The sequence below is a fragment of the Stegodyphus dumicola genome, chromosome 6, assembly GCF_044657685.1.
Source record: "Stegodyphus dumicola isolate Sdum_Otavi_A_Nest chromosome 6, ASM4465768v1".
NCBI lineage: Eukaryota > Metazoa > Arthropoda > Arachnida > Araneae > Eresidae > Stegodyphus > Stegodyphus dumicola.
This window is the reverse complement of record NC_140773.1, coordinates 156,391,883-156,401,103: the sequence shown is the minus strand read 5'-3', so window position 1 is coordinate 156,401,103 and position 9,221 is coordinate 156,391,883.

The window sequence follows — 9,221 nt, the reverse complement described above, 5'->3', positions numbered from 1 at the left end:
TTCTCTGACCAACTCCTTTCATGGAATATTCTTTCATAACTCTGATTCTCTGACATATTTCTTCACTCCCATTTTTTTTAACTCTATCTAAGCATTTCGACTCAATCTATAAACGTTAACAGTTACTATATTTTTAAAAAATAAGCTGTTACGTTTTTGATTCCATCTCTTTTTTTGCTTCTTCTAGCATATGTTTACGATAACCTACAATTTTCATGGAACGTTTAATGATAATATAGGAAGGATTAAAAGGTCGATACGGAAAATATTTTCTAAAGAATCGTTTTAACTTTCTTGAACAACTATCTAATCTTCGAGGGAAAAGTGGGCCGGCAATAACCCAAGCCAGAAATTCATACAAAAACCGATTACGTTGATCCCATATATTGGACGATACCAATTTTTTTTGCGCATAATGCCGTCGAAGATCTGTTTCGTTCAGAATTTTTAAAATTTCTTTTGCTTTTAAATCAGTTTCAAGAATGATGAGAATAAATAATGCCATTTCTTCATATTCATAGCACTTTATAACTATTTCTTTCAGTTTCTTTAGGTCATCTAATGTAAGAAGAGGGCCTCGACACCTTTTAATATTAGTTTGCTTCGGACGCTCCCATTTAACACTTAATAAACGATATAAAAACCATAGTTTATTCTTCACTTGATTACGCGATTTCTTTTTTTCCTCAGTCAGATACTCTTCATATTTTTGTAGTGCTCTCTTATAATGATATTTTATACCATCACCATGTTTTCGATACCAGTCATAGAATTCATTAAAATAAAATTCATAATTAGTTCGTGTTGCTTCCGAAATATTCATCCGTTTAATAGTATTTTGACATTCCTCCATTGACGGACATGGTATGAATACTGTATTGTCATGCTTGTGTCTATGTTTAGGAAGAGAGTTTTCCCAACATTTCCATCGTCTCATTCGTTGGTATTCCCTCTCTTTGAATCGAACGTTTGGATCTCTTCTCCTCTCTCGTAATCTCCATCGATTTGCTTCTTTTACTCTTTCCAATGACCAATAATGTTTCATATAGGCCTTTTTCTTCCTTTTCCTTTCAGATAAAATTGTAGATTCCTCATTATTCATCTTGATTCAATCCCTTCATATTAATTATTATATATGTTATTTTTGATTCCGTCTTATATTTTTTTAATCTAATCCTTTTTTGGTATCTAAAAATTAAATTGATTAAAAAAATATAGGGGTTCTATAAACCTTTTAAATATCCTTTAACCGTAAAATACAAAGCATACTAAAGTTCTAACCCCTCTATTATTACCCCATTTCTCGAACAAGGCACCTTGATCAAGTAATGGGGTTATGATAGAAGGGTTAGAACTTTAGTTATTTTTGTTATTTTACAAAAATTTTAAGAAAAAGGTTTATACTAGAAGGTTTCAAAATTTTATTAATGATATTAAATTATTATTAATGATTTTTTGAATGGGTGCCAGGATCTGACGCTATTGATAAAGAAATAACTTAATCCATAATATATATGTCTGAAAAACAAATACCATGAAGGGGGAACATAGTTTTCCTAATGTTTATCTTGCTGTGTTTTATAAATCATGTAGATGGTCAGACAAATCACTAATGTAATGACAAATAAACAGTAAAGCTGAATAGTATGAATAAAAGGCATAAATGTCTTATAATTAGATCCAAAAACGGATCGGAGAAATGATTCATGACTCATTTTATCTTGTTCATTCCTTTCTCTCTATTTACATACAAGTTCTATCAATATCCTTAATGGATCCAAGATTCTACTTCAACTATAAAATTGACTCATCGTAAGATTTTTTACTTGCAGATACTCGAGGCAGTTTGGTCTGTTTATTAGAATTCCAAATACATTTCCCGCATCTGTTCTAACCAATGGATTCTGGATTTACAACGAGCGGTTTTTATCAGAAGCATAAAAGACTTTCCCATCTATTCTCTAGCCATGGATTTTAGATTTTATTAGACCCCTTAGCGAATGTCAGTTCGGATACTACGCCAACTATAAAATCGGCTCATCGTAAGCTTTTCCACTTGCGGATACTTTCTCAGATGTCTATTTTCTTCTTTTTTTATCCGACCCTCTCAAAAACAAAGGATAATGAATATTCATAAATACGCTACACTTTACAGCCAATTTCATGGCTTGCATTTAGGAGGATTCAATGTGATTCAAGATACGATTTTTTTTTCCCTTAGCCCATATGCGGCTTCAACCTTCTGTGATTCGAAAACTCGCTCATTTCGATAAAGTCGTCCCGAGTCAGAAACCACTCGTTCGCGCCCTAGCCGCCTATTGTAAAATGTCGGACTTGTCGTGTACCGTTTTTCTTCAACGCAATGCATCATGGATCCTTCTTTTAGAAAACGAACGGGTCATTTTCCCCACGATCCCGAATTCATCGGAATCCTCCCACAATCTTTTCAAACTTTTCGCCACACCATTTTTTGTGAAAGATCCTAAAACGATCGAACGGTATTTACAAAATCCCGTGTTCGAAAACGTGTACCACTCCCAAAATAATCATACAATTCTCTATTTAGACGAATGGGATATACCGTATCCAGGAGGACATTACTTTGAAACCGAAGAAGAAGAAGGTATCATTGTACCAAGAAATTCATCGTCTCCGATCGTCATTCGCCTAAGTCGGGAAGCTCGAAAATTTCTCGATATTGTCCGGTTAAGAATTGAATTTATGGAACGACCAGTTTCCTCTCCATGTGTTCTGTTGTAAAGAGAAAAAAAAACGAAACAAATATCTGTAGATTGAGAAATGGTGATTCCCTTAGCTCAGCTAGGAACTCAACTCACAAGAAGTGCGAAAGTTATCCACTGATATACACAATTCTTGAAACGATGACGTCATCTTGAAATGTCTTGTGAATCGAGTCGGCTGGAAAAAATTTCTGAGAGCTAAAAAAAAAAAAAAAAAAAAAACTTTTTGTTAATTTTTATCATGTCTTTAAGACATGATAAAAATTAACTCTCTCTTCTTTTTGGCTGGGAAGGATGTCTCACCGTTTCGAAAAACAAACCGTGACTCATTCTTGCAGTGATTGCCATGAGAAAGGATGAGTTATGATTTGTTTTTTTCAAACGGTGAGACATCCTTCCCAGACAAAAAGAAGAGAGAGTTAATTTTTATCATGTCTTAAGACATGATAAAAATTAACAAAAAAGTTTTTTTTTTTTTTTTTTTTTTTCATCTACAGAAATTTTTCTGGGCTCTCAGAAATTTTTCCTAGCCGACTCGATTGGCAAGACATCTCAAAATTCTTTCTAGAATGGACTCTCGCTTATCTATTTAAACATTTCAAGTTTTACTTCAGATCGCTCAGGAGGGTTGAAGAAGAAGCATTTCGTCACTTGGAGATCATATTGTATTCTTTTCCATTTCGGAATTGGTCAAGATTCGATTAGGAGTAGCAATCAAGTAATCATACATCTGATTACATCGTAGCAAATAATCGACCGTGATCCAATTGAGTTAAATATTCACAATCAACACTAAAAAATAGAGTATTTCAACGCGAGTTATTTCGTGCGTCATATCTCCCCGTTGAGCGAACTGGTCGGCTATCTGATCTATTTCCGTAATGATAGTAAAAAAGTTCAATGGATCCACTACCAATTCTGTATTCCATTGAATTGTAAATGGAAGTACGAGGTTTTGTTCACTCAAAAAATACAAATAGCCGTATTTCTCTTTTTCTCGAAACAGCGTTTGAATATAGTCTCGCACCGCTTCCCGTACTTCTGGATCGCGCACCAGTTCGAGCGTGACGAGGCTCGTGAAGGGCGGAAATTTATGAAATTTGATATATTGAGGTACCACGGTATTCAGTCGAGGACGATATTTATGTTGAAGAAGGTGATCGATAGGAGTCTTCAAGGATTGAAGTGTAACGATATCCATCTTTTCTTATACGAATTTCCAAATAATAAGGCCGATGATGACAAGAACGATTCCCAACAAGATTGGTTTTAGGTACGGTATATTACCCAAAACATCCAAAATACCACTCGTGATGGAACCCGTCACGTCTTGACTGAAATGCGTTAAAGCTTCTCCGATCGTGGGTCGACGGCATTTCAATTCTTGCGTCGGTGTACAATCGTGATATTGACAATGACATAATCGACAACACGTATCCTCTTTCTCGTTGTCGTACCCTTCACACGCATTCCATTGCTGAATAGGAAATCCCGTGCACGATTCGATCCCGTGAACAGGTTCGGGTTGACAACAACTCAATTCTTTAAGTTTACAAACCATGTCCCCTCCGTTGTAGAGAAAACAGCCCGAATTGTCCCGAATGTATTGGTTGACATATTGAGAACCGAGCGCGACGGCCGTCACCCCTCCTGCGGTCAGAAGAGCTTTCTTACTAAACACTTTATCAAAAGCTTTTTGAAGGGGTTTATTCTTCGCGACGACTTTAGCGACCTCCCCTGCTCGTTTGACAGGAATGTCGAATCGTTTAAATTGTTTAGCGACTTTGCCTCCAGACTTGTTAAAAAATCGCATGTCTCTTGACCCTTGCCGGATTTTCAGAAACCAAGACAATGAACGAATCCAATTGTATTTTTAGTAATCGAAAAATTCCTTGTGGGTCGGACAATATTTCGGCGTTTCGGAATATTCTCTGCCTGAACCATCTTCGAAATCCTTATGGATTGCAAATTTATTATCATCGAATGGAATCGGAATCGCATACCAAGGTCGTTGGACCTTTCCTGATTGTGAAGGAAAATTTCTCGTTTCCGAAAAATACTGTCATTTTACCGACGCGCGAGTTCCTGGATAAACATTTCCGACCCGATTTACACGACGTCCAGTTGGACGATCTCACGTTTAAACTCAACCCGTGCATCGAGCACTATATCAACCACCTGTATTCTCAAGACCCGACCGACTTGAAACGCAATAACGCCATGGATGTGTTTGATCGGCGTTTCCATTACGAACTGCTACGGAATTTAAGTGTTGGCAACACGAACGAAATTGGTTTAGGCGTGAACAATACCACGAAGATGCAAGAAGAAATGATGGTTCATTTCAAGAGCACGCTTCAGCAACGTCTTTGCGGTTTATACCACTATATTAATAATTCAAATGTAGCGACGCTTTTCGACAAGATAAAGGTATGCGACATGGCGAATGGAGGTCTCTTTGTCGACCCTAAAACGGAATTCTCTCCCTTTTACAATTTCCTGCTGGCGCATTGTTTATTCGATTTTCATAAACTACCCAATTTAGACCTCGTTCCCGAAACCGTCATTTCGAATGTCGCGTACAAGAAAGGGGTTGGGTTTTATACGTTAGAAGATATTTGTCACCCTGAACCGATTGTTGTGATGGGAGAAGAAACAGGATCTTCGTATCTCTATCAATCCAAATGCATCACGTATCCCAAAGAAACGACTTTAAATAAACAATTGACGAGAAAGGATTTGCCCGATAATCTCATTATGAAAAATGCCATGCAGTTTTCTGATACGCGGTTCCTAACTTGCTAAATGCGAAAAGGTTTGGAGAAATAAATTGATTTGGTTGGGGGGTTAAAAAGTCAGTACAGAAAAATTTCTATTATGTAAAAAGGAAAAAAAAACAAAATGGTAATATACCTTGACACAGAATCTGGTTTCATCATGTAGAAGCTTGTACACAGACCACAGCATTAAACGATCTGAAATGAAACTTGAATGGCTTAAATAGATAAGTGAGAACACATTCTTGAAAAAAAATGATGGTCTTGTTGATCGAGTCGGCTGGAAAAAATTTTTAAGATCTAAAAAAAAAACAAAAAAAAAAAAAAAAAAAACCTTTTTGTTAATTTTTATTATGTCTTTAGACATGATAAAAATTAACAACCCCCTTCCCTTTTTGTCTGGGAATGTTGTCTCACACTTTCTAAAAATAGACCATAACTCATCCTTTCTAATGGCAATCATTCCAAGAATGAGTCACGGTTTATTTTTCGAAAGAGTGAGACAACATTCCCAGACAAAAAGGGGAGGGTAGTTAATTTTTATCATGTCTAAAGACATGATAAAAATTAACAAAAAGTTTTTTTTTTTTTTTTTTTTTTTTTTTTTTTTTTTTTTTTTTTAAATTTCTAATCCAGATCATCCAGATCACGACGAGACCTGAGAGCGTACGGTTTATACGCAAATTTACTAAACTTGTTCTTCATAGAACTGGCAGAAACCTCACCTAAATAGACTGGATCCTCATTGCCTTTTACATCCTCAGCCTCCTTCTTAGGCTTCTCTTTCTTGAATGGTTTGCACAGATCTGGATTGATCTTGCTTTTGATGGGAACCTGGTCTGGATCCACCTTTTCAGTTTTGATTTTCTCTTTATCGAAGGTAGTGGAAATGGTTTCGCTAATAATATTTCTCGAAGAAGGTTCTAAAATATTTAACTGAAACACGGGTTTTTCGATCATATTCAGAGCATCTTCTTGAAAGAGAATCATATCTCTACAAATGCCTCCTACTCTACAATACAAAGCGTCCGTTTCGTAAAAGTACCGCGAATTAATTTTAATATTTAAAATACCAATAAACATATCGTTATTCACAAATTCTTGGTCCAGGGTTTCTTGAAACACGTTTAAAAGGGTCGTTCCATCAAACACTTTGGTTTTGCGTAAACACCATTGATTTTGAGACATCTGAGAATTCAGATCATTTCGTTGACTCATTTGCCGACACGCTTTACAGAGAGAAGGTCTACATTTTTCAATGAAGAACCGACATTGTTCTGAAGTCAGCATTTGGGAATGATCGGCAGCCACGGCTTTGGTAATGTCCACCAGAGGAGGACAGAGTTTACATATGAAAGAATGGGCATTCAGATTCCTCTTATAATTAGTAGCGCAGAGAACCCAATACCCCGCTACGAGAATATTATAATGATGATTGAAATCTTTAATATTTTCAATCTGAATATAACCTTTTTCTACGGAATGCTGGAACGGGATCGCTTTAGTTTGAAACTCTTGAAACTGAGGATTGTTGGCTAATATATTTTTCCATTCCCGGCTCACGAGGTTTAACGTTCTCGGGTTATTTTCAACGATTTCGTCAATCCCCGCTTTTAAAATCGGGTGCGCAAGAATACGATCGATTAACTCTGAATATTCCATAGTTCCCCTTTATTATTATTTTATGGACTTCTAAACATCTCGGTCTGTTTCCTCAATTCTTTCGCGTACCGGTCAATGATTTCAATCGTTTGATTCATGCAATAGGTTAAGAATTCATCTTTAATGTAGGCTGTATGCGACCCCTGCCAATCTAACCCTCCTGTCAGAGTTTGTACGTCCCACTTGATGTATTGCAATAAAACATCGGTCCATTCTTTCACAGTCATATTGGATCGAATGCTTCGATCCACGAAATCTAATTTATTCAGCACGGATCTAATATATTCCTCCGACGAAAAAACGGTTTTTCCGTACACGACATCAAATCGTAATCGAAAATAGGACACGTATAATTGATAAAACAGGTCGCTGAGCATTTTGAAATCGGACGATACGGAGGGAGAAGAGGTTGGTTCGGTTTTAATGTGTTCCAATTCCTTTTGCAAGTGGGCTTTTTCGTCCAGACATCGATCTAAAGCGTGTTTGGCATCTTGTAAATCCAATGACAGACCTCTTACATAGTCTTCGTCGACCCGACCGTCGATACGTGCTTTCGTTTATATTTCGAAGTATCGGACATTTCTACATCCTGCGGAGCTACGAGAGCTTTAGCCAGTTGGTTTTCTAAAGTTTGGTTTCGAGACCGAGACACTTCCAGTTGGTTTTGTAAATCTTTCACTTCCCGCTGTAATTCCTCCACTTGATCCGTAGGATACGTAATGGCCGGTACAGTAGTGGGTTCTTTCACTTCGGTGATGTAAGGACGTTCCTCCAACTGCCGTCGGTATAGGTCTCGTTCCTGCTCGAAATATAAAATCACCGAATTCGCCAATTCTTCAATGGGATCCGGTATGTTCGGAAACTGGGCTCGAAGCGTGACAATTTGTTTATAAACGAGATCTTGAAATTGTCGATGCTCGTGAATCACGTTTTGGAGTTGATGGACAACGGCTTGCGGCCAATCTTCTCTTTGATCACTAGGGTCATTCTGAAGGATCGTTTTTAGGAACGTGGTCAATTTCGTTTTGGCGTAGAGAAGGTACTCATTACATTTCGTATAATTACTTTCGACTTGATCGAGTTTCTGTTTCAATTCGAAAAGTTGTTCTTTGGTTTTACGGAGCTCGACTTCACAATCGTTGTGATTCTCGACCTGTCGAGCCCATTCAATCATGCTCGATGCCAAATTATCGAATTGAACGACCGGTATTTCGGGAAAATGACCTTTCAGTTGCGCCAATTGCGTTTCGAGGGTCCTCTCTAGATTTTCTTTGAATTGGAATACTTTTTCGAGTTCCGCGAGAATCTGATCGTAATCCGTGGCCCCAAAATACGCATTCCATTTAGTCCGTATCAGAGTTACCAAATTCGTTTTCAGGACCTCCAGTTTCTTTTCCAAAGCGACGCGTTGCCGTTTTTCATGTTCTAGACTCTGCTGTAATTTTTTATGTTCTTGGCTACGATCCCGATGGAGTTGAGCTTGGATTTGTTGTAGGACCTCCTTCGCTTCGTTCTGGTTCTCAATCGATTGTTGAAGATCGTGCAGTCGTTGCAAGAGGGTCGTGTCTTCCATCATGCTTTTAGAGGAAGAAGGGAGACTGTGAAGAATGGTATGAGCTAAATTGTCGGGCGTTAGCGATTGATTTAAAGCATTCCCGAGAAGTGTTAATTGGTTCAAAAGCTGGGTTTGCCAATGTTGTAAATACTGGATATACGTTTGAATTTGCTGGAAGAAAAACGTTTTCCAATCTTGGTTCGCGCCTAAAGGTTTCCAAAATGAGGGGGGAAGGATCGTCTGTAAAAACGTCATAAACTGCGTTTCGTGGAACTCCTTAATTTGTTTAGCCATTTCGTCTCGAAGAATCGTCTCGATATGAGGATTTTTCTTTTGCAGCGTGTCAAGAACGCGTTGAATACCTTCCTGGAAATGTGTTTCGGACTCGATTTTCCATTTTTGCAGGAGGTCGGTTCGTTCTTTCTGACCCTGCTCCAACTGCTTTTCCAATATCCGTTTTTCGTTTTGACAAAGGGTCAATTGTCC